The sequence below is a fragment of the Rattus norvegicus genome, chromosome 4 (assembly GCF_021556685.1).
Source record: "Rattus norvegicus strain SHRSP/BbbUtx chromosome 4, alternate assembly SHRSP_T2T, whole genome shotgun sequence".
Taxonomy (NCBI): Eukaryota; Metazoa; Chordata; class Mammalia; order Rodentia; family Muridae; genus Rattus; species Rattus norvegicus.
The window spans coordinates 57,081,964-57,106,081 of NC_141537.1; the positions used below are offsets into that span (position 1 = coordinate 57,081,964).

Sequence of the window (24,118 nt, forward strand, 5' to 3'; positions counted from 1 at the left end):
AATCCAGAATGGTCTTATCTAATCCTTAAATTTAGTCCTGCAAGCCGCTGATTTTTACATCACAGATTGTGAATGGGGCAGAGAAGCAAAACATTCCTCTTAAAACAATGTTTTTAGGGAAAGATTTAGTAAATAACATTTATTTACCACCAACAGAGGGAGCAAAAGGGTGGGAGGGACAGAGAGAGAAAGAGAGAGACAGAGGCAGGAGAGAAACAGAGACAGACAGACAGAAGACAGACAGACAGAATCTACATGTATGTAGCATAAAATGTCCATATTCTATTTCCTGAAACATTCAAAGTGTACTGTTATGTAAGGGGAATCAAAGTTGTTCACCAGCTAAATTTAGGGCAGTCACCCGAGAACATTTACATCGAGCTAATATACTCAGAGTGGTTCGGTAGTGGGGGTGGGGAGCAGTTGAGGCAGACCTGGTGAGGTGGCAGGGTGATAAATAGGAGTAGCCTCTAAGTACAAGAAAAGGAAAGAGGAGGAAAACAGAGCAGGTGCCACCCCTCCCCTTCCACCCAGATTATCTCCTTGCGCCTGGAAGAAGGAATGAACTATGGACTTTAGGCCAGTGAGACCTGTTTCAGACGTCTCTGCTTTCAGAAATGTAAGACAATATGCATTGTTTTGTTGTAGCAACAATGGGAAATTAACACAAGTCGGGAAAATTTTATGGGAGAATAAAAGAGGTAACACGGAAACATGTAAAACGCTTGCAGACAGTCATTGGGAGTGATTTTAGGAAATGATACTGAGACTTACAAATGTATTATCACAGAAAATGGCTGGGCTAAAAGGAGGAAAACTATCTCTAACATACAACATGTGACCAGGTGCGCAACGAGCATGCTCCGTGTACAGTTTGAAACACCAGACACTCGTTTTATTTCGTGTCCGTTTGGACAAATCTGGACTTCAGTAACCAGCTAGGCACCTGATACATAGTAGAACCTCAAGAAAGAATAAATCCAGGCTCGCCTCTAAAGAGGTCTGTAAAAATCGCAAAGCTCACGATCACATATGGCTTGTTAGATTAGGTACATTAGCAGAGGGAAGACGAGAGGAGAGAGCTAAAATTACTTGGAGTAAAAAAAGAAATCGAGCTGAGATCCAAGTGCAAATGCTAATATATTTCTAGTGAGACATTTTTAGCCATTGACAAAGCGTCTGAGTTCCAGTTGGATCTTCACAACATCTTGCACAAACTCGTGGCTGAGACACAGCTCAACACCCAGCAGCTGAGGCACAGCCATGATTGTTCTGGCAAACCCATAACCCAGAGTAAATATTGTCTTGCAGGAAGATGTGAGGAGGTGGATTAGGCATTGTAATTACCATTTGCTGGGTCTCTGGCATTCTCTTTAAAGATTTAATCATTTAGATGAGACTTAGTATCACTAAAAAAAGAAGTCAATATTTCTGGGAGCTAGAGACGGAACACTGCTGATGTTTTCCTTCTGTTCAGCTGTTACATGTGCCGAAAGAAGGGCGGCTTCGCCTGGTGGTTATTCAAGACAGCGTGGACAGAGCACCAGAAATGGCAGCTTCCTCCAGTTCAACACACTATGTTCTCCTATATTATTGATTAGAAGGTGGTATTTAAATAGGGTCATGATTTATAAAATGCTACAGTAATCTCATTATACTAGCTTAATTAATTTTCCAGCCAACTCTCACCCACTGTCCTTTGTGGCCTTTCTAAAGTATTTCCACGCAAATCAGCAATGGCCAAGGCAGATACAAGACAAGGCTTTCAAATAGGGACTTCTGCTAATCTTTTTCCCAGTCTGTTGGTTGCCTTTTTCTACTAGTGTCCTTTGCCTTACAGACACTTTTCAATTTCCTGGGGTCCCATTTGTTGATTGTTAATTTTAGAGCATATGCTATTGGTGTTGTGGTCAGGAAATTTTCCCCTGTGCCCATGTGTTTGAGGTTCTTCCCAACTTTCTCTTGTATTAGATTCAGTGTATCTGATTTCATGTGGAGATTCTTGGTACACTTGAAATTAAGCTTTGTACAAGTGAATAAAAATGGAACAATTTGCATTCTTCTATATGCTGATCTCCAGTTGAACCAGCACCATTTGAGGAAAAATGCTGTCTTTTTTCCACTGGAGGGTTCTAACTTCTTTGTCAAAGATCAAGTGACCATGGTTGTATGGATTCACTTCTGGGTCTTCAATTATATTCCATTGATCTACCTGCCTGTCTCTGTATCAATACCATGCAGCTTATATCACTATTGCTGTATAGTACAGCTTGAGGTCAGGGGTGATTATTCCCCCAGAAGTTCTCTTATTGTGGAGAATAATTTTTGCTATTCTGGGTTTTTGATTATTCCAAATGAATTTGAGAATTGCTGTTTCTAACTCTATGAAGAATTGAGTTGTTATTTTGATGGGGAGTACATTGAATCTGTAGATTGCCTTCAGCAAGTTGGCCATTTTTACTATATTAGTCCTGCCAATCCATGAGCATGGGAGATTTTGCCATTTTCTGAGGTCATCCATGATTTCTTTCTTCAGAGACTTGAAGTTCTTGTCATACATATCTTTCACTTCCTTCGTTATAGTCCCACCAAAGTATTTTATAGTATTTGTGATAATTGTGAAGGGCGTTTCCCTAAATTACATTTTCTTTTTTTTTTCTTTTTTTTTTTTTTCGGAGCTGGGGACCGAACCCAGGGCCTTGTGCTTGCTAGGCAAGCACTTTACCACTGAGCTAAATCCCCAACCCCCTAAATTACTTTTTAACCTGTTTATCCTTTGAGTAGAAGAAGGCTACCAATTTGCTTTTTATATCCAGCCATGTTATTGAAGTGGTTTATTAGGTTTAGGAGTTGTCTGGTGTAATTTTTGGATCACTTTAGTATACTATTATATCATTTGCAAATAGTGATATTTTGACTTCTTCCTTTCCAATTTGTATGCCTTTGACCACCTTTTGTTGTCTAATTGCTCTGGCTGTAACTTCAAGTACTATATTGAATAAGAGTGGGCAGCCTTGTCTTGTCCCTGATTTGGGTGGGATTGCTTCAAATTTCTCTCCATTTAGTTTGATGTTGGCCATTGGTTTGCATTATTGCTTTTACTATGTTTAGGTATGGGTCTTTGATTCCTGATCTTCCCAAGAATTTTAACATGAAGGGGTATTGAAATGTTTTTGTCAAATGCTTTCTCACTATCTAATGGGATGATCATTTGCTTTTTTTTCCTTTGAGATTGTTTATATAGTATATTATGATGATGGATTTCTGTATATGGAACCATCCCTGCATCCCTGGGTTGAGGCTAGTTGATCGTGGAGAATGAATGATCATTTTGATGTGTTTTTGGTTCAGTTTGTGAGAATTTTATTAAGTATTTCTGCATTGATATTTATAAGGGAAATTGGTCTGAAGTTCTCTTTCATTATTGGTTCTTTGTGTGGACAGGTATCAATGTAACTGTGGCATCATAGAACGATTTTTGTAGTGTTCCTTCTGTTTCTATTTCATGGAATATCTTGAAGAGTATTGGTATTAGGTCTTCTTTGAAGGTCTGATAGAATTCTGCACTAAACCCATCTGGTCCTAAGCTTTTTTGGATTGGGAGACTTTTAATGACTACTTCTGTTTCCTTTTGGGTTCTGGCACTATTTAGATGGTTTATATGATTCTGATTTCACTTTGGTACCTAATATTTGTTTAGAAAATTATCCATTTCATCTAGATTTTCCAATTTTGTTGAATCTAATAGTATTTAGAATATGATCTGATGATTTTTCATATTTCCTCAGTTTCTGTCGTTATGTCTCCTTTTTCATTTCTGATTTTGTTAATTTGTATACTGTCTCTCTGCCCTCTGGTTAGTCTAGCTAAGGATTTATCTATATTGTAGATTTTCTCAAAGAACCAGCTCCTGATTTTGTGGATTTTTGTGTAGTTTTCTTTGATTCTACTTGGTTGATTTTAGCCCTGAGTTTGATTATTTCCTGCCATCTGCTCCTCTTGGGTGTATTTGCTTTTTGTTGTTGTTGTTCTAGACCTTTAAAATGTGCTATTAAGCTACTATTATATGCTCTCTCCAGTTTCCTTTTGGAGGCAGTCAGAGCTATGAGTTTTCCTCTTAGCACTGGTTTCATTGTGTTCCACAAGTTTGGGTATGTTGTCCTCCATTTTCATAAAATTCTAAAAAGTCTTTAATTTCTTTATTTCTTCCCTGACCACATTACCATTGAGTAGAGATTTGTTCAGTTTCCATATGTTTATGTGCTGCTGAGAAGAAGGTATATTGTTTTGTTTTAGGATAAAATGCTCTGTAGATATCTGTTAAATCCATTTGGTTCATAAATTAGTTAGTTTTACTCTGTCTCTGTTTAGTTTCTGTTTCCATGATCTGTCCATTGGTGAGAGTTGGGTGTTGAAGTCTCCCACTATTATTGTGTGAAGTGTAATGTGTACTTTGAGCTTTAGTAAAGTTTCTTTTATGAATGTGGGTACTCTTGCATTTGGAGCATAGATGTTCAGAATTGAGAGTTCATCTTGGTAGATTTTCCTTTGATGGATATGAAGTGTCCTTCCTCATCTTTTTTGATAACTTTAGCTTAAAAGTTGATTTTACTCAATATTACAGTGGCCACCCCAAGTTTTTCTTGGAACTATTTGCTTAGAATTTTTTCCAGCCTTTTACTCTTAGGTAGCTTACTACCTAAGAGTGAAGAGATGTGTTTCCTGTGTGCAGCAGAATGCTGGGTCCTATTTATATATCCAATCTTGTAGTCTATCTCTTTTTATTGGGGAATCGTGTCCATTGACGTTAAGAGATATTAAAGACCAGTGATTGTTGCTTCCTGTTATTTTTGTTGTTAGTGGTAGAGTTTTGATTTGGGGACTATCTTCTTTTGGGTTTGTTGAAAGATTACATTCTTGCTTTTTCTAGGATGTAGTTTCCCTCCTTATGTTGCAGTTTTTTATCTATTATCCCTTGTAGGACTGGATTTGTGGAAAGATAATTGTGTGAATTTGGTTTTGTCATGGAATATCTTGGTTTCTCCATCTATGGTAATTGAGAGTTTTTCTAGGTATAGTCACCTGGGCTGGCATTTGTGTTCTATTAGGGTCTATATAACATCTATGCAGGATCTTCTGGCTTTCATAGTCTTTGGTGAGAAGTCTGGTGTAATTCTTATAAGTCTGCTTTATATGTTACTTGACCATTTTCCTTACTGCTTTTAATATTCTTTCCTTGTTTGTGTACTTGGTGATTTGCATATTATGTGACAGAAGGAATTTCTTTTCTGGTCTAATCTATTTGATGTTCTGTTGGCTTCTTGTATGTTTTTGAGCCTCCCTTTCTTTAGGTTAGGGAAGTTTTCTTGTATAAATTTGTTGACAGATTTACTTGCCCTTTGAGTTGTGCTCTCTCTTTTCTATACATATTATCCATAGATTTGGTCTTCTCATTGTGTTCTGGATTTTCTGGATGTTTTGGGTTAGGAGCTTTTTGCATTTTTCATTTTTTTGACTGTTGTTTCAATGTTTTCTTTGATATCTTCTATACCTGAGATGCTTTCTTCTATCTCTTGTATTCTCTTTGTGATGCCTGTATCTATGACTCCTGATTTCTTTGGTAGGTTTTCTATCTCCAGGGTTGTCTCCCTTTGTGATTCCTTTATTGTTTCCATTTCTAGTTTTAGAACCTTGATGGTTTTGCTCAATTCCTTCACCTGATTGGTTGTGTTTTCCTGAATTTCTTAGGGGATTTTTATATTTCCTCTTTAAGGGCTTCTACCTGTTTACCTGTTTTCTCCTATATTTCCTTAAGGAAGTTATTTTTGTCTCTCTTAAAGTCATTTATCATCATCACGAGATGTGACTTTAAATCAGAATCTTGCTTTTCCCATTTGTTGGTCTATACAGGGCTTTCTGTGGTGGGAGAGCTGCTTTGCAATAATGTCAAGTTGTCTCGGTTTCTGTTGCTTACTTTCTTGCACTTGTATCTCTCCATCTGGTTCTCTGGTGCTAGCTATTCTTGTTGTCTCTAACTGTATCTTGTCCCTCCTGCGTGTTAGCACTTTTAGGCAATCAGCTCACTCTGGGCGATATTGGGTTGTAGAGAACTGTGGTGCAGGCTTAGCTCCAGGGCACAGATGGGAAATAGAAGGATCCTGTCCTTTGCTGTTCCGCAGTTCCTGTGTCTTGTGGGCTCCAGGAAGGTCCCTCTTGTGCCAAGCATTAAAGCAATAGTAGTGGTCTCACCTGTGACCTTAGGTATGTCAATCTCCTGGTGGAGCAGCTCTCTCCCAGTGGGATTGGCTTACAGATCCATACTGTCTTACTGTAACATTTTTAGTAGTGATACTTTTGTTCATGTGAAATCATAGTCCAAGAGTTCCCATCAAACTAATGCCTGAAAACCAACCAGAACACAATTCGCACTACAAGATGAAACCCATGCCATTATCAGGCTAAGAATATGTGTCTAGAGAGGTAATGGGCTGTAGGCCCTACCACTGTTTTACTCCTAAATAAGTAATGGATTCGGACTCCTAAGGACTTAGAGCTGCATGCAGGCAAATCATCTCTCAGCCTATATCTGATAAGCATCTATTGCATCACACTTAGCACAATGACCTAAAACTGGCCAAGGGGCAGAGCATGAGAAATTGCAGAATACTGAGTCCTACAGGAAACACACTACAGTTCAATTCCCAGGGCTCAGGGTTCACTGTAGAAGAGGATAAGAGCATAAGAACCTGAGGCTGTAGAAAACTTCAAAGAAACATTATCATCCAGACACAGTGGGATAGCTGCATATATTGTGTTAGCATGTACAAAACCATTGGGAACCCAAGCCTGACAAAGTTCCACCACAGAGATAGGAGTTGGGTTCACTGAACTGGGGGAGCTATTGGTAATTGTTAGCTGCTTAGAGAGGCAGCTAAGAATTCTAAGGGGTAGAATTCTCTAAGAATGTAACCCATGGTGACTCAGCCACTCTCTAATGGAAGACCCCCCACATTTAAAAATATTTTGGGGACACAACTTTGTCTTGAAGGATTCCTTTCAAGAAAAAGACACAAAACTAGGTTGGTAGTGGAGTGAGAGAAACTGGGAGAGGATGAATATGAAGCACCATGTTTTATGAGTCTCTCAAAGAACTAATAAAAAAGAAAAAAAATTTCAGTAGTTTAAGAGAAGATATTGGAAACATTGAAGTGGTTGTATTTGCCTCTGTAAATAGTTCACATCTATTTTCAAGGTGAGAATCCTCAGGCTCATTTAAACAGACTTTGTCTTATTCTTATCTTCCCCTAAGACGTAGTGAAAATAAAGTAGAACCGTCAAGATTTTTTTTCTATTTTCAATCTGCATATAAATGAGTCACATTTAACTAAGCTTCCTCTAACATCTCAGGCTGATGGAGAAATAAGTAAAACTTAAAAATACAAAAACATATCTGTGAAAATGTCATTTAAATACGAAAATAAAAATCTAAGAATCATTTCTTGTGCATGCATAAATATTTGTGTTTTGGATCAGAACTTGTACTGCCAAAGATATTAAACATACCTTATGGAAACTGTATTAGTCACTTAAGAGACTAAGGAAATCCACAGTAAGAATAAATTCTGATCTACTCATGTAGTCTTAGTGCCATGTGAGGGTAGGCATGTGCTGGAGGAAGAACAATGATGATGGTTAGGGTTTTAGAGGAATGCATAGAAGAACATGGGAAGAAAGTCAAGTGTGTGAAAGAAACACTAGATCTTCATCACTGATCCTATGCCCCCTCTTAAGGAAAAAGAAAAATAATTACTAATCTTATTTCTGAATATTTTGCCCAGAAAATAAATTATACATATATTATATATAATATGGTATATAATGCAGATAAGTAGATATACATGATTGATCCTGAGAACTGTATAAATGGTTAAGGCTCAGGAAGACAATTAAACTGCCTAAGTCATATACATGTGGAATGTGGTTTACAGTAAACTCTGGAAAATCTGAGGGTGATGTTAGGAGTTTAGAAGCTCACCATTAAAATTCAAATTCAAAATGAAGTTTTCTCATTTAAAAAATCAACTAAATGGTGACATGTGCATTTATTGATAAAATGAAATATAGATTAAACGTAACCCTCTAATCCATTGCAAATTGTCCCTTGGAATGACAAAATCAGTTTCTCCCCCAAAATAATCATGTTCTATCCCTTTAAATACAATAGCATCTTATTCTTTTATAGTTTTGTCTATGAAGTAATACATAAGGGAAAAGATGTTTACTGAAAAGTAGTAAAAAGGCTATATTGTATTTAGCACTGTTTTGCTCTTGTAGTGTGTGGGGAGCAAATTGTGAGTATGTATGCAGATGTATGAGGGTATGGTAGCCCAAGGTTGGTACCAGGTCTCTTCATTCATTATTTCCAACTTTATTAAGTCAGAGCCATATTCTGAACCCAGAGCTTACCAGAGTGAGCATCCAGAGTGCTGGTACTACAAATTGTTCTCTACAACCTTCACTGGCTTTTATATGGCACCAGACACCTGAACTGTATTTCTAACATCATGTGCTGAGCTGTTCATTCCTAACATTTTTATCTACTGAGTCAATTCCCTAGGCCCAGAGGTCTATTTTATTCCAAGTAAACAGATTTACTTCAATGAATTCCTTTATAAGTGTAGATGCTTGTGATCTCATAAGAGCTAACATTCAAAAATTCAGCAAGGCTCCCATTATTGACAAACTCAATGATTATTTAATGTCCCCAAACTTCACAGCTAAAAGTAACAGCTGAATATATTCACTTTGAGTCTATAATCCGGATATGAATGAGACAATTTATCACTATTTCACTTGGAGTCAGCTATGGTTACCTTCAGGAGTGAGGGCCAAAAGTATCGAAGGCTACAACAGATAGAACTAAAAGAGTTGGAGACCATTAGACATCTTTGTCCCTATGTGATCTCTCTACATGATCTTAGATAGAACTAAAAGAATTGGAGACCATTAGACATCTTTGTCCCTATGTGATCCCTCTACATGATCTTTCCAACATGGTAATATTAAGAAGGCTACTTTTATATTTTGACTAAGGACTCTAAGCTTGCACTCAAGAGGGCTAGGTCATTATCATATTGCTTTTTATAACCCAAGAGTTATGCATCCTAGTTCTGTTTGGATTTTTTCTCCAGACTCAGAAAGAAAAATAATGGACTTCAAGTCTCCATAGAGAATTGTCAGTTACATACAGCATGATGAGGTCAGGTGATATATATATATATATATATATATATATATATATATATATATATATATATGGATGCATCTCTGAAGAGTACATTCTAGAATTCTAGACATAAATGCTTTCAACAGAACCAGGAACCTAACTACTGCAAAAGATTTTCAAGCCAAACCAGAAGTGATGAGTAGTAGGCATGATAAATTGGCTTCCCACTTCCTTCTCTCAACCCTGTGTTCTCATACCATATTCACTTCCATAGCTGTGAAACTCCATCCAGTTGTTTACCCAACCGTACAAAAGCTTGACCAATGGTGACCATGGGGACCAGACTCAACTAGAGCCAATTAGAAGCTAATCCCTTTTATTTCAATATGAAATTCAGAAAGGTTATAATGAAAAGACAGAAATAGAGGATAAGAAAAGGCAAAGAGCAGAGGAACTGAGTTGGTGACAAGAAGATGGGAGACTACAGGGTCTTAAGTTCCGGTTTCTGCCATCTACAGGTATCATTCCACCATTTGGTTCAAAGCATCACCATATTTTTATCTTATCTTTGTTAAAAATAGATTTTTTCCATACAATGTGTTCCGATCACCATATTCTCACAAGACCATCCCTTTTGGGTAAGCTACTTATGCAAAACATAATGATATCAAATTTTAATATATATGTGCATACTTTTATATCAAATACTACCTGTATGGTATGGACTGTGAATGAAAGGATTTTGGTGTTGTTTTTAAGTTTTCTAGGTCCAGTAAGAGCCCTAGGGGATCCACAATCTTTTTGTTTCTAGAAGTAGTCTCTTAAAGGCTCATCTGCCAGACTCCCAACCTTCTCTTTCTATGATGGAATTCCTCTTTACATAAGTATAGATCCAGTAGACATAAATTGAAAACGGTAAGGAGAACAAGAAAAGAAAATACCCCCATTATTTGCTACCGAATATTAAAAATCAAACAAAACAGCAGTAAGTGATGATGAAGAGTATAGGAAGGTAATGCCAAATCCAGCCTGCACTGCCTCTGGGAACTGAGTCATTGAACTTGGCAGGTGAGTCATATACATCAATGTTCACATTGAAATAGCTGAAAGGCACAAGAACTAATACTGGAATTCCTATGTGGGACACATCGCTTAAAAACAAAACAAACAAAAGCAAAAGAAAAACTAGGGTTTGAGGCCTATATTTACAAAACATTCCATCTATCAGAAAATTATTTTCCTGACATCTTGAACTCTGAAAAAAAAATGCATGTGCTAGCAAAGTCAGTTAGTTCACCTCTAAATTGTCTGGAGCAATATTAGACTATTCAAACAAAAGTAAATTAAAAATGTTATCATGAATAGGCAGCACTAGTTGGACTTACTGGGTGATGTTGTCGTTGTTGTTAGAACCAGAGGACATGAAACTTAGATCAGGAAATGAGGGAGATGTTCAGGTAAAGTTGGAGGACAAATTGGAGAGTGGATATGACTGTATATCATCCTTTATCTCTATGAAACTGTCCAAGAATAATTTTATTTCAATTAAAGATTTTTATTTAATATATAATGAGAATGTTTCCCTCCAACTCCTGCTACATCTTTTCTACCTACCCAACTTTATGTGCGCTCTCTCTCTTAAAGAAAAACCCATAAAGCAAAAATCAAAACAAACAAATATAAATCTAAAAAGACAAAAATGTCAAAACAAAAAGTCCACCCCCACAAAAAACTGAAGCTCCTTTTAAGTTGGCCAACAACAAGCACAAGGCCTACCCTGGTGTGTGGTATATCCACTGACTTTCCAATGAAGAAAACTGATTTTCATGCAGAAATAAACTGCAAATAGCTTCTTGGTAAGGGGTGGGAACATATGTCTACTTCCCACCATCTGGCTTGAACCCATGCTGCTATGGTAGGTGCATTCTGTCACAGTCTCCGTAAGATCACTTAGATACCAGGTCTTTTGTGTCGGGATGATACTGTTTTTACTGAAGCCATTCACCCTTCTGGCTCTTATAGTCTTTCTGCCTCCTCTTCTGCATAGATTCCCGAGATTTGGGGGGAGGCTTTTGATGAAGACATCCCCATTTAGGACTGAATGCTCCACCATCTTTTGCTCTCTGAACCTTGTTCCGCTGTGTATCTCTGTCAATTCCTATCTCCTACAAAAAGAATGAGGGTTGAGCAAGGCCCTGATCTTATTCCGTCATTTTAACTCTAAGATAATGTCTGTGATAATAAGTTATGTTTTCGTAGAAATGTAAAATATTCAAATATGTAAATATGAACACATTTAAGGCTAATGTCAAGGCAAGCACTTATATCCTAGTTCAAAGGTTAGTGAAACAGGTTGGACTGTGTCTGGTGTTAAGTCACAGGTTTCTAGATTTTGTAAATATAGCTCTTAACCATTCTGTTAAAGCTGGATGTAGTGGCTCACAGCTGTTATTCCAGCATTTAAGAGGTTAAGGAGAGGAACATTTCTCTTAAATGGAACCTAGCCTGGACTCCACAATTATATAGTGAGTTCCAATCCAGAACTTGGTCAAAGAACACAATTTGTGTCTCAAAACATGAAAAAGAATAAGAAAAAAATTTCAATATGGTTTAAGATGTCTCAGAAGGTTTAATAAATATTATAATTCAGTACAAAAACAAGTTCTGGTGCTTCTAACTTGGTTCTGGAAAGATATTCAACCCTTTCACTTCACTTTTATTCCTTTAGTTAGAAAGGTCTAGAATAATTAAATTGTAGATAAAAGATACAAGCAATATTTACTCAATGTCAGCCTGCCCCTGGCAATGGTGACCGTTCACAGTACTGACAAACGAATTGCTACTAGATTTGATTTTGTCAGTACTGTGCTCTGCACTCTCTTTACCTAAACTTTTTGATAATGCTATCTAAATGGGGGAAAGCTTCTCACTAAGTCAAGTCTCATAAGACATGTAATTTACCCTTGGTAATGCTGCCTAGTGTCCCTGATGCTTAGAAACAAGAATGTCTAGTACAAAGCACTCTCCGGGACAGAAAAGAGTGTCCCAGGAGGCACTCCTGTCTAGCCTGAGCATATACCGAAATTAGCCTCTAACCACGAGTGTGGATGAAGCCAGAAAGATGAAAGAGAGTTTGATGTGCCACATCAGCATACTGGCAGATATTTACAGGGGCCACGTTTTATGGAAGTTTGATCATTGTTCACATCGTCTTCCTTTGACTGTCTAACCACCTCAGCATCTATTGTCCCTGAAATGGCCGAGCAGTCCTCATGGACAGATACTTTTTATACAGCACTGAAAAACAAGCAAAAGTTCTGCCTCCTGTGGAGATGAAAGAAACAATAAAACCAGTAAACAAAATATTGTATACAATAAGGTGCCAGCTACTGAATACCAAATAAGTAAGAAATGTGGTGAGTCCATGCTCATGTAGGAGGTTATGATTTCAGAGATAAAGTTAGGATACTCACATAATATTGGGTTAGAAACCTAAAAAAGAAGACAAGGAGGTATATGGAGAAGTAACACTCTATGAGGTGGGGGAGACAATTCCAAAAGCCCTAAATAGAAAATGGGTATTAAAGGTCATCAAGGAGGTCACTGTTGCTGAAGCAGTGTGGGAAGGGTGGAAGTCAATGTATCAGACCAAACATGTCGAGAAAGATGTTAGATTTTACCATCAGATAGAAACCAAACACAAGAAGCTATTAAAGGGCTTTCTGCAAATGGGTAGAATGATCTTCTCTCTAAAAGGATAATACTACATGCCAAAAATTGAATAAAGGAGGAAAAGAACAGATGTCGGCAGAACAGTTAGGTGCTTTTCCATAACTTAAAAGTGGGGATTCTGGTGACTTGGATCAGAGGGAAAACCCTGGAGTCTAAAAGAGGTCAACACTGCATATGTTTCATAATTTTCCAAATTTCAAGCATGGGATAATAGAAAAAACATAATTACATAAAAGCTAAAGAAGGAAATTTCTGATATATAAACAAAAGAGAAGAATGGCGTTCTCTTAGAAAAGTGAATAAGTGGACTTGGAGAGGATTCTCAGAAGCCTAGGCCCAGACATGATCAGGGTAAAAGGTCCTCTAAGGAAAAGACTTTCAACTGTCCTTTTGACCCATTACCCTAAAACCTGTGGCTATGAAGTTAAGACTAGTCACACACTGATGGGACTTACGATACTGATTAGATGACATCCTGAAAAAATCAGCCTCTAACACCATATGGGAGCCTCATAGTATCTACTAGGCATTAGTCCTTTCTATGCTAATCTGGGACTCACAGGTAGCCCTGGCATCCTGGCATTGATCAATTAGCCATAAATAATTTCAGTAAGCATTTTCATCAGACAAGATGACTCTTCTTATGATGGATCAAGACAACCAGGAGCCCATTCTACAATCATGTCATAGCACAGGCACAAATGTTCAAACAAAAAGACCAACTATTGTCCATGTAATAATTAAAGACTATCGCATCTTTATAAATTTTAGCTTTAGCCTTGAAGAAGTCTTTATCTCCCTGTAGATATTACGTACTAAAGAAGTTGTATAATTGCCCAACAGTAGTCAACCAAGTGTGACCTTTTTACTTTTTAAACTCTACTCATAAACATCCAAAACAAACACCAAAACCTATAATAATTATTTCAAACATCATCTTATTAAACTACCTACTATTACCTGTGATATGTTCTTCCTGCTGCAGTGAATAATAAAATCAACTTTCTTCAGGTATATCTGGTTGAACAGCCAGATGTGAATTCACATAAACAATAAATGAATACTATAAGGCTGGAGGATGTAAAGGCAGGGAAGGAGTGGTCACAGGTACAAGGACAAAAAATATACATTAAGGACATGGAGCATCCTGGGGGCCAAGGGCAAATAACAAGATCAACTGCATCAAGTGCCTTTGAGCAGTCAAGTAAGATGAGGACCAATAAATGATTTGGGAACTTGAAAGTTATTAGTGACCTTGATAAAGGGTGGCAAATGGTGAAAATTATGTTTGATGGAGGTCCAGGAGGGTATGAGGAAGAGAAATTGAAGGCAGCGCATACAGGCAACCCTTTCAAGATATTTTGATGTGAATGGAAGAAGAGAAAAAGAGCAATCACTAGAGAGCTAAGTGGGATCAAGGAACGATTTCATGAAGATGAGAGAAAGAACAATTTTCTATACTGATTGTAGCACTCCAGTCAAGAGAGGGAAATACTGACGCTGGAAGAAAATCTGATGGAGCTATGTTCCTCTGTGAATGGGGCCACGGTACAGTATATCATTGAAATGGGTCGCTAAGCAGAAACTTGATAAAACATGATGGGTATGAGTGTATGACAGTCAAAACATGTGTATGGGATACAGCTGGAAAGGGATCTCCTTTGTTATGATAGATATCAGAGGAAGAGACAGGAAGCTGAATTGTCAGATTGGAGATAGAAAAAAAGGCGATGTTATGGGGAAAACAGAAGTACATGGATGAGATGAGTAAATAAGTGGGGTCTCAAGAAATAGAACATGGAGCTGGAGAGATGGGTATGCAGTTAAGAGCACTGCCTGCTCTTCCACGGGTCTCGAGTTCAAATCCCAGCAACCATACGGTAACTCTAACAAACCATCTATAATGGGATGCATATATTTCATGATACCTACAATGTACTTATATATGTAAAATAAATAAATCTTAAAAAATGAAATAGAACATGATTGCAGAGCTGAATAAAGTGTTCACTTGAAGAAAGCAAATGTTGATCCATTCTTCATTTCCAATTTCCCACATACTTATTTTCTCAAAAAGTATTGATATAAACAAAAACACCATAATGGTAACTGGAAGAGATGGGTCTATGAACATTGCCTCTCGGGTTCCTACTATTATCTCTAATTAAAGCATTCTCAAAGGATGTGTTCTCATCTCCTTTCTTTCTTTACGTTCATTCTTTGAGATCTCATTCAATCCTGTGCTATCAAATACAGTGAGGGGCTAGGTTAAATGTTCCATGTGACCATTTTTTTCGTGGTCTTGAAATAGTAGACCAACTGCTCAATACAACTATAATGGGACAAGTAATTCTTATGTGTTTATTTCTAGAGTCCACATTTTAAAATGTAAAAACTACAACATAAAATTATTTTAACATAATTAAAGTAAACCAATACATTCGAAGTACTATCATTTCAAGAAGCAGTGCAGAATTAATTAGACATTTTCAATTGCCCTACATCTTCAAAATGAAATGCATATGTTTTTATGCTTTGCACCCATCTGTCAATCAACCACCGAGGAATTGCTGAACAGGATCTCTTCTTACACTACACACCAAAATTCCCGACAGTGGTTCTCAGGCTTCATAATACCATGACCACTTAATACAGTTCTTCATGTTGTGGTGACCCTCGATCATGAAATTACTTATTTACTGCATCATAACTGTAATTTTCTACTGTTATGAATGGTAACATAAATATTTGATATGTAACACATGTAATATGTGACCCCAAAAGGGATCTCAACTCACAGGTTGAGAATTACTGCTCTAGAGGTTCATTTTCTGGTATACCAGTGGGGGACTGCTCAGCTGCGGTACCCTATAAGGATTTCGGAAAACTTCCAAAACCAACCACGTTTAACAATCTGGTCTTCTCCTCCTGTGTTGGTCTGATTTCTGTTGTGTCCCAACTCTTCTTTATACTGCCTTGGGAAGTCATTTCCCTTCCATTCCCTTAGTCACACTTTTCTTCTCCCTGTCCAAATCAACCTGGACTATTGCAAAATTCCCATCCTGAAAAAAAATCCTTTTTGAAATTAAGCTCAATGCTGTGATTTTTTTTTAGTCAAGAGACATCAATACCCAGTTCTCTCCTACCAACATAGTGAGACTGCACATTGTTAATCTAGATTAAGAATATACTATTTCCCTTGAATAATTACAATGTAACCCTGTCTTTCTAGGCTGTCTCTCATAGAAAGAGCTCTAGAAAAAACAAATCTATCCTCTGAAGTATTTTTCTCTTCTCCACCTGATCTCCATTTAAATAGGCTAATACTGTGGTTCTTACTTTTCTTATGAATCATAATCATTTTCAGGCCTTGGTATAACACATAACACTTGGTCATTTATGAGTTGGTGGCTAGAATGGAGCCCAACATCTATATTTCTAGCATTTCCCAGGTAATATTAAGACTGTTGGTTCTGAGAAGCTACTTTGAGAATCACTGAATTAAGTCTTCAGAAAAATTCGCCTCTCTATGTACCCAATGCAAATGACAGCCTTGTTTTACTAAGTCCGTTGTATGTACATATATGATTGCAGTAGCAATTAGTTTTTTTTTTTAAGATGCAATGAATTTGAACTAGTGGAGGAAAGAGTAATATGGGAGGATTTAGTAGGAGGAAAGGGAAGGGAGAAATGTCGTAATTAAATTATAATATCGGAAAAGAAATAAAATGGATGGTTTAGTCTGGAAGCATTGTCTGGTAACACTTGTCCAGCGCACATTGGATCTTGTATTCAAAATCATTAGCAATGTGATGTGCCAAAAAAAACAGGTGTTAAATAAAAATTTCTAATCATAACTTATGTTTGACCAATGAAAATGAAGCTTCACACGACTATTTTTTTGCTTCAAAATATTGTTTAAAAATCTATATGTTTTTAAAAGTATGATCTCCCTAAGGGTTTTGTTTGTTTTTCAGTACTGTTTTCTGAACTAATATTAAATAATGAAAGATCACCTTTATATTCAGAATGTTCAGGTATGAACCTTAATGATTTGAGTAATTACTTTTAGAAATATATCTTAAACTATTTCCAGTCAGTGCATCTTTTATTAGCACTCTATAAATATCCTGTCACAGTGATATCTGTAAGGAATGACTGTAAATTTAAAAGAAATCAACCAAAGTAACATTGCTATTATATTTTCAACAATTTGCACTGAAGAATCTGAATAGATGCTGTTGAAATATCATCTGGATCTCGAGTGATCAAAACTTAAAGAGGAAAGAGTACTATTTTTATTTGTTTTTCATTAACATTTATTTATATTTTCCCTAATTTTGTGTTGGGTATCTTTAGCGATGAATGTAGTGATATCTTCTACTGGACAACTGAGTTTAGAGTTCAATCTGATCATTTATTTATACTGTATTTCCATAATATGGATAAATCTAGAAATATTTTAACTCATTTCATACAAGGGTATTTGATTTGGAAACAAAATATATACATACACACATATACTCATATATACATACATATACATACACTACCAATGTATTATGAAAGCTTGAACTGTTTTGAATAGGTTAAGGAAAAAGTACCAAGTTTGATGCTGTTGTTTCTTATTCATCTGGAAACAATTAGCAAAGGAGATGAAGGTGCATCTCCACTGGCTAGCTTCCACAGTGCCGGAGGTACTAAGCACTCTACCAGTGGAACAAGTAGTTAATACCCTCACTGGGTGCAGCTGTGACCCTTGTGATCTGCAGTAGTGACTAGACGGGGGTTATATACCACTTATGCAATAGTGGCGAAACGTCATGAAAGTAATCAACCACTTTCTCATTGGACTTAAATCTGCTTCTGTAGAATGAGATCCATGCCTATTATTTGGCCAAGAACGTATGTCTAGGCAGGCTGTAGACCATAGGGAGAACCTACTGTTATTATTCTCCTAAATGGATAAAGTATTAAACCAGTTTCCTCTTTCTGTATTCATGGATCAATGCATCTCTCTGCCCTTATTAGGCAAGCTGCCACAACTGGCAAAAGTGCAGAGAATTAGAGACTGAAGAATGCTCAGTCCTGAATGCAACACGTACAGTGAGTCTCTTTCTCTTGATGCTAAGGAATCATTGTAGACATGTGGATTGGAAAGGCATAGGAGTCATAGGCAGCAGAATGACTACAAGGAATTAGTATCTTCTGGGTAAAACATGTCAGCTGCAAATATGAGGTCACAATATTAATGACAGCATGCACACAGCCTGTCAAGCCCAAGCCTAGAATTTCACTAAAATAAGGAACAAAACAAGATTGTGCACTCTCTCCAATCTTATTCAACATGGTACTTAAAAGTCTTAGCAAAGCTGTAAGATGTCCCTCAACAGAAAAAAAATATGATGTGGTAAATTTCCCAATGTAGTATTACACAGCTCTTAAAAAATAACATCATAAAATTTTCAGGCAAATGGGAGGAACAAGGAAAAAAAACACCCTGAGTTTGGTGACCCAGACCCATGAAAGATAAATATTATATGTATTCACTTACATGTGAGGATCAGTCATTAAGTAAATGATAGTCAACGTACAAGTCATTGACCCAGAGAAGTTGATAGAGGAAAGGACTAGAGGAAAATTGGATCTCCCTAGAGGACGAGATAGAATGGATTTTATGGATGAACTGGAGGCAAGGTGGGTCAAATATCACAGAGTCAGGTTGGGGGGGGTCACCTGGTTGATAGACAGAATGTGGGAAGAGATGGCTAGAATTGAGGGGCATTTGGTGGATAGCATAAAAACCTAGTGCTGTGAAAAATCCACAAAATATATGAAGTTAACCCCAAAGACTCCCCTAATAATGGGGGCGATGGCATCCCAACTGGCCATCTCTTGTCACCAAATAAGTCTTCCAGTATGGAAATGGCTTACCTTCAACTGAATTCTTGGAGAAAGAGATCCCACAGAGATACTCAAATAACCCAGGTTTTGCTAAGACAATGGGTTGGTTTCTTTCTACAAACCAACTGCAGGGTCCCATTGCCAAGGACATCACTCACACAACTCATTGGACATAGAGAAATTGAGCTGGTACCTACATGGAGCCTTCCCCCCTCCCTACATCCTAGTGTCTTTGGTGTGGAGCACTATGCAGACTACCAAAAGAGAAATGTAAACACCAGCTACAAAGCCTTTGATCGGCAGTATGTCCTCCCTAAAGAGATGCTAGGTCAATGGTGGCACAGAACTTTGTGGGAGTAGTGAGCCAAGGTACAATTTCATTTAAGAGCCACTGCACAAGATGGAACCCAAACCCAACAGTGTTTGAATAATTGAGAGCCAGAGACTAGTTAGCCCAGAGACCTAGGGTAAAGCCAAATACTACTGGTTTTAAAAAATGTAGCAATAAAATTACTCATTATGATGTGCTGCTACACTCAGATTGGTGATTTATTCACTCATCATCAGAGAGACTTCCTCCTTAAACCTGACAGGGACAAATGCAAAGACCCACAGCCAGATATTATGGAGAGAGGGAGAGGGAGAGGGGGGAGAGAGAGAGAGAGAGAGAGAGAGAGAGAGAGAGAGAGAGAGAGAGAGAGCGCTCCTTGAGAGTTCTAAATGGGATGTCCTCATCAAATCGCTTTCTTCACAGCTCATTCTACAGAAGAGGAGGTGGAAAAATTGTGGAAAGATTCAGAGGTGATACAGGACACCAGAACAGGGCCCTCTGAATCAACCAAGCAGGGCTCATACAAACTCATAGCAAATGGAAGCAGCAATAACAGATCCTACATGGCTCTGTACCAGGTCTTTTGCACATACACTATAGCTTTCCGCTTAGTATTTCTATGGGACCCTGAGTTTCTGAACAAGTGGGACTCCAAGTCCTGTGCTTACTCTTGTGGCTGTCTTCCTTCTTTTGTGTTGCCTTTACCAGTTTTGATGTGACGCTTTTAGTTTTATTGTGCTATACATTATGTTTGCTTCTTTTCTCCAAGAATCCTGTTTTTTTTCTAATGAGAGGCATAAAGGGAATGGATCTAGAGGAGAGGAGAGAGAGGGGAGGGGAAAGGAGAACTGGAAAAAATAGAGCGGGGGGAACTGCGATGAAGATATTTTATATGAGAAAAATCCAATTTCAATGAACAAAAATTTCAATACAACAATAGATAAATATAAAGGAGACAGGCCATCTGCTGTAAGAACTATGCATTCTTTCTAAGTATTCGGGAAATGCACATACAATTATTCTAGTACTATAAGAAAATTCTCTGGGTCTAGATTCGTGAATCCAAAGTCTTAATGATAAGGATTTTTTTTTCGTGTAATTGCATGGTACATTTATTAGACAGCAAAAGCAAAATAAACTTTCTGTGAGTGGGAAGTTTTTTACACAAAGGATCCTGAAATCTGACATGACCAAGGAGAAATGAAGCCTATCCTGGAAAGGACAAGGGGGGAACACAAATAATTGGGAAAAAATTGTTCCCTGCAACTGCGCAAGATGGCGTTGTTGCTTTTATTCGTGCCTAGAGAAGTTTGTCTTAACTTTATAGAAAACCTTTGGGCCAAATTTTGCAATTGAATGTAAATCTGAACACAGAGGTGACAGCTGCATGCATAAGCAACAATTTTCCACTGAATTACCCAAAAAAGAAAGGTCACTGGGTATCTAACCCTGTGGTAGAAGAAATGGCTTTGTCCTCCACTCTGACTATACCACTGAGTCATCTTTTGGAATCATCTTTACTACCTAAAACTGGGACATTTCTATCTATATATTAATATGATCTATAGCAGTTCATCTCAAAAGAGCAGGCAAGGCAGAGAGACCCTCCCAAGTCTTACTATCAGTGTGTGTATTTCCTAAGCGATTTCTGTGTTTTCCCTCTGAGCAAACCTCATCAAGTGAGATGTTCTATCTACAAAGGTCATCTCTTTGTCTCTAGCCGATAGTTCTTTCTGAGAGATCCCAAGACTGAGTCTGTGAAGATATTGTCTAAGCAGTATCACTTCTAAATATATGCACTAGACCCATCTACCTCTGGGAGGAAAGCTTTGCATAAAAATTCTTCTTCAAAGCAATTAGAACTTATTCATTTCCCTTATAGCATGAAGATAAAGAATATGTAAAGTAGGGGAAGGAGTGAAAAGAGTAACCTTTATTAAAACTCTAATGTGTTGAGCATAATACAAATGATTTCAATATTTCTCATATTTATTCATCATAAAATTAAATTCTCACATCTGTTAAAGCACTGAATGAGCCCCATTTTTGCAGACCTGAAACATAAGTTACTCATAAGAAGTCCAAAGTGGAGCCTGGACTTATATGCAGATCATAAATCCACACTCTTTATGGAGCATTTCATCATGTTTTAATTCTTTCATGTAATCAAATGATATTCCATGTATTGTTCTGAGTCCATGTATTGTGTTCATTTTCTGTCACTCAACTCTACTTACTTCATCTAAGCCATCATTATTTCCTTACCACTACTAAGGATCATGAACCACAGGCTGGGAAACACAGTCTTAGACCAAACTCCTTAATAAAAAATGGGCTTTAAAAGCAATGAACAGATTTGGGAATATTATTATAAAATATATGCATACACACACAGAGACATATGTGTGTGTAGAAGTATATGTTTTTAAAGAAATATAGTTTAGTAAGAATATTATTTAAAAGTTATCAACTAAAATTAAAATATAAACATTTGTGAAATTAAATTTTTGAAGAAATAATTACTAATGTAAACAATTTAAAAAGCTACATTTACAATAAAAGAACAATAAAAAACTAATTTAAAATATGTTAAAAGCTACGTTCAGTTTTTTACTTCATCCTTTTGATCCTTTCATGAAGTTTTTACTTCATCCCTTTTAAACAGTAGCAAATTTACCTAGAACTTCTAAGCAACTGTGTTCAAATATTCTGCATAACAGATTTACTGCCCAAACCACATATCCAACTTGGATATTAGGAAGAGAGAGAGGGGGAGCAGAATCCTGATCTGGATTAGTATATAACTGAGAAGGCATATATATAAGGAAGAATGTTTTGAATGTTGCAAGCAGGCTGATTCATATTTTGCTTCTGACACAATGATGACAAATCTCTCTGGTGATTTTCTCGTACGGCTGCCAGGTATTATCAGCCATCTTGTCTTCCTTCTATACCAGCTAGTTACACTGCTGAAGATGAGGAGGTCTAAGGATACATGTAGTAGTTCTAAGGATACTGTGCTAAGATCTGTATCACATAGTAACACAGAAAGAGGGTTACATAAAATACCCATACATTCATCATGAACAATTTGTATTCCTCCTCTGTTCCTGTCTCCAGATGTAACTGTCACACTGAAGTTTCTTCATATACTTCCCTATCAATATTTGGCCATATACGTATATATACATATATATATATAATTTATCATACCATATGTTCCTGTTTTGTAACCATTATTCTTTCAAAACCTAATATTGACACATGACTATCAAGTTCATTTATTCTAAATTCATGATCACAACACATTTTCCCTTTTCACTGTAAATGACTATTTATATTAGATCCAAGCTTTCAATACTAAAACCAACAAAAATCCATGGCATAGAAAAGGAATCTCCCTATACTGCATGCTAACAGTGCAATTACTAGCCTAAATGTAAATTTCCAGCATGCCTGGATATTGTTAAAGTGACTTGTAATGTGATTTGGCAATTTATTCTCCCAGAAACAAAATTTCTTCAGTTTCCTACAAACCCAGGTGTATTTGCTATTAGTACCCAATGTTTTTCGTTATTCCAAAGTGATAAACTTAAAATGATATAGCCTTAATGGCCTAATGTTTTGTTGCATTTTATAATTGTGCCATAAATATTGGTGGCCACATTTATAGAGGGTCTGTTCTTACTGATGACTTCCAACTCTATTCAGTGAGCTGCTTGTCATTTCCCACCAATTTGTTGAGGCTATTTAGATAGTCTAGAACAAAGCATTTGACTTTGTCGTATACAAGTCCTAGAAAAGACATAATACCTTTTTGTCTGAGCTTTTGGTTATTGTTTGACTGTTTGTTTGATATACCAAAATTTTAAGTAGTTTTGGTGTAATCAAATTAAACAACTATCTCAACTTCCCTTCTGGCATATTTCCTGTTTATATATTTGTTTATATGCTGAGTAAACTCTGCTACAGAGCTACATTTCCTTCCCTTTAATATACATATAAAGAAATAACTTGCTACTAAAAAGAATATGTTTGTATGTTCCTCTACATTTCCTATGATTTAAAATGATTTTCATGTATTTACTTTAAGTGTTTAGAATTTTTGTTTTAAATGTCTGATGTACACCTAGTATTCTACTTAGCCAATTAGCTAAATACATGAATGATTTAATTCTCATTGATTTTTATATCACCTATTTATTACTTTGACTTTCCAGACAGTTTAAATCTGAGAGCTCTAAGAGGTTGGGTAACAGAGGCATAAAATAAAGTAACAATTAGATATCTCATCCTATTAGAATTACTTCTATTTTTAAGGATAATAATACATGTGATCTTTATTACAATAAACATTAAATATTAAATAATGCTTATATGTAGCAAAACTATGACATATAAAGACTTGTCAGCAGATGCTTCTTAGTATTATATTCATGCACTTGTCTTTTACAATCAATATTTATATTATTTATTAATCCTTCATGTTTTCTTATTTCATGGCCCTAGGGCACATCTACAACAAAAACAAACTCACAGCGTGTATCTGAGAAACAGAACAGCATTTTTACTATCAATTCAATGTTAGATATGTTCATATTAAAAACTATATTTAGGAACTCATTGAGTTATTTAAGATTCCTGCATATCACGTTCAATTATTCTCTGAAGATTTAAAACTCTTCACTGGTCTCATTTTATTCTATATATTTTATTTCTTATAAATATTAATACATACTTTTGAAAAATGATAAATCTTGCCATGGACTTGTATTCTTTGACTTTTTCCCTCAAACTCCATTTTCTAATTTATTTGGAGTTTTATACACATGCACACACGTGCGCATGCACACACACACACACATGCACACACACACACACACACACACACACACACACACACACACTGTACTTTGATCAAATTA

The 24,118-nt window shown here is 36.7% G+C and overlaps 1 protein-coding gene across 7 annotated transcripts in view; it reads right to left on the reverse strand.

Annotated features, from left to right (window-relative positions):
• Grm8 (glutamate metabotropic receptor 8) overlaps positions 1–24,118 on the reverse strand; it is a 906,417-nt gene that overhangs the window by 437,018 nt on the left and 445,281 nt on the right.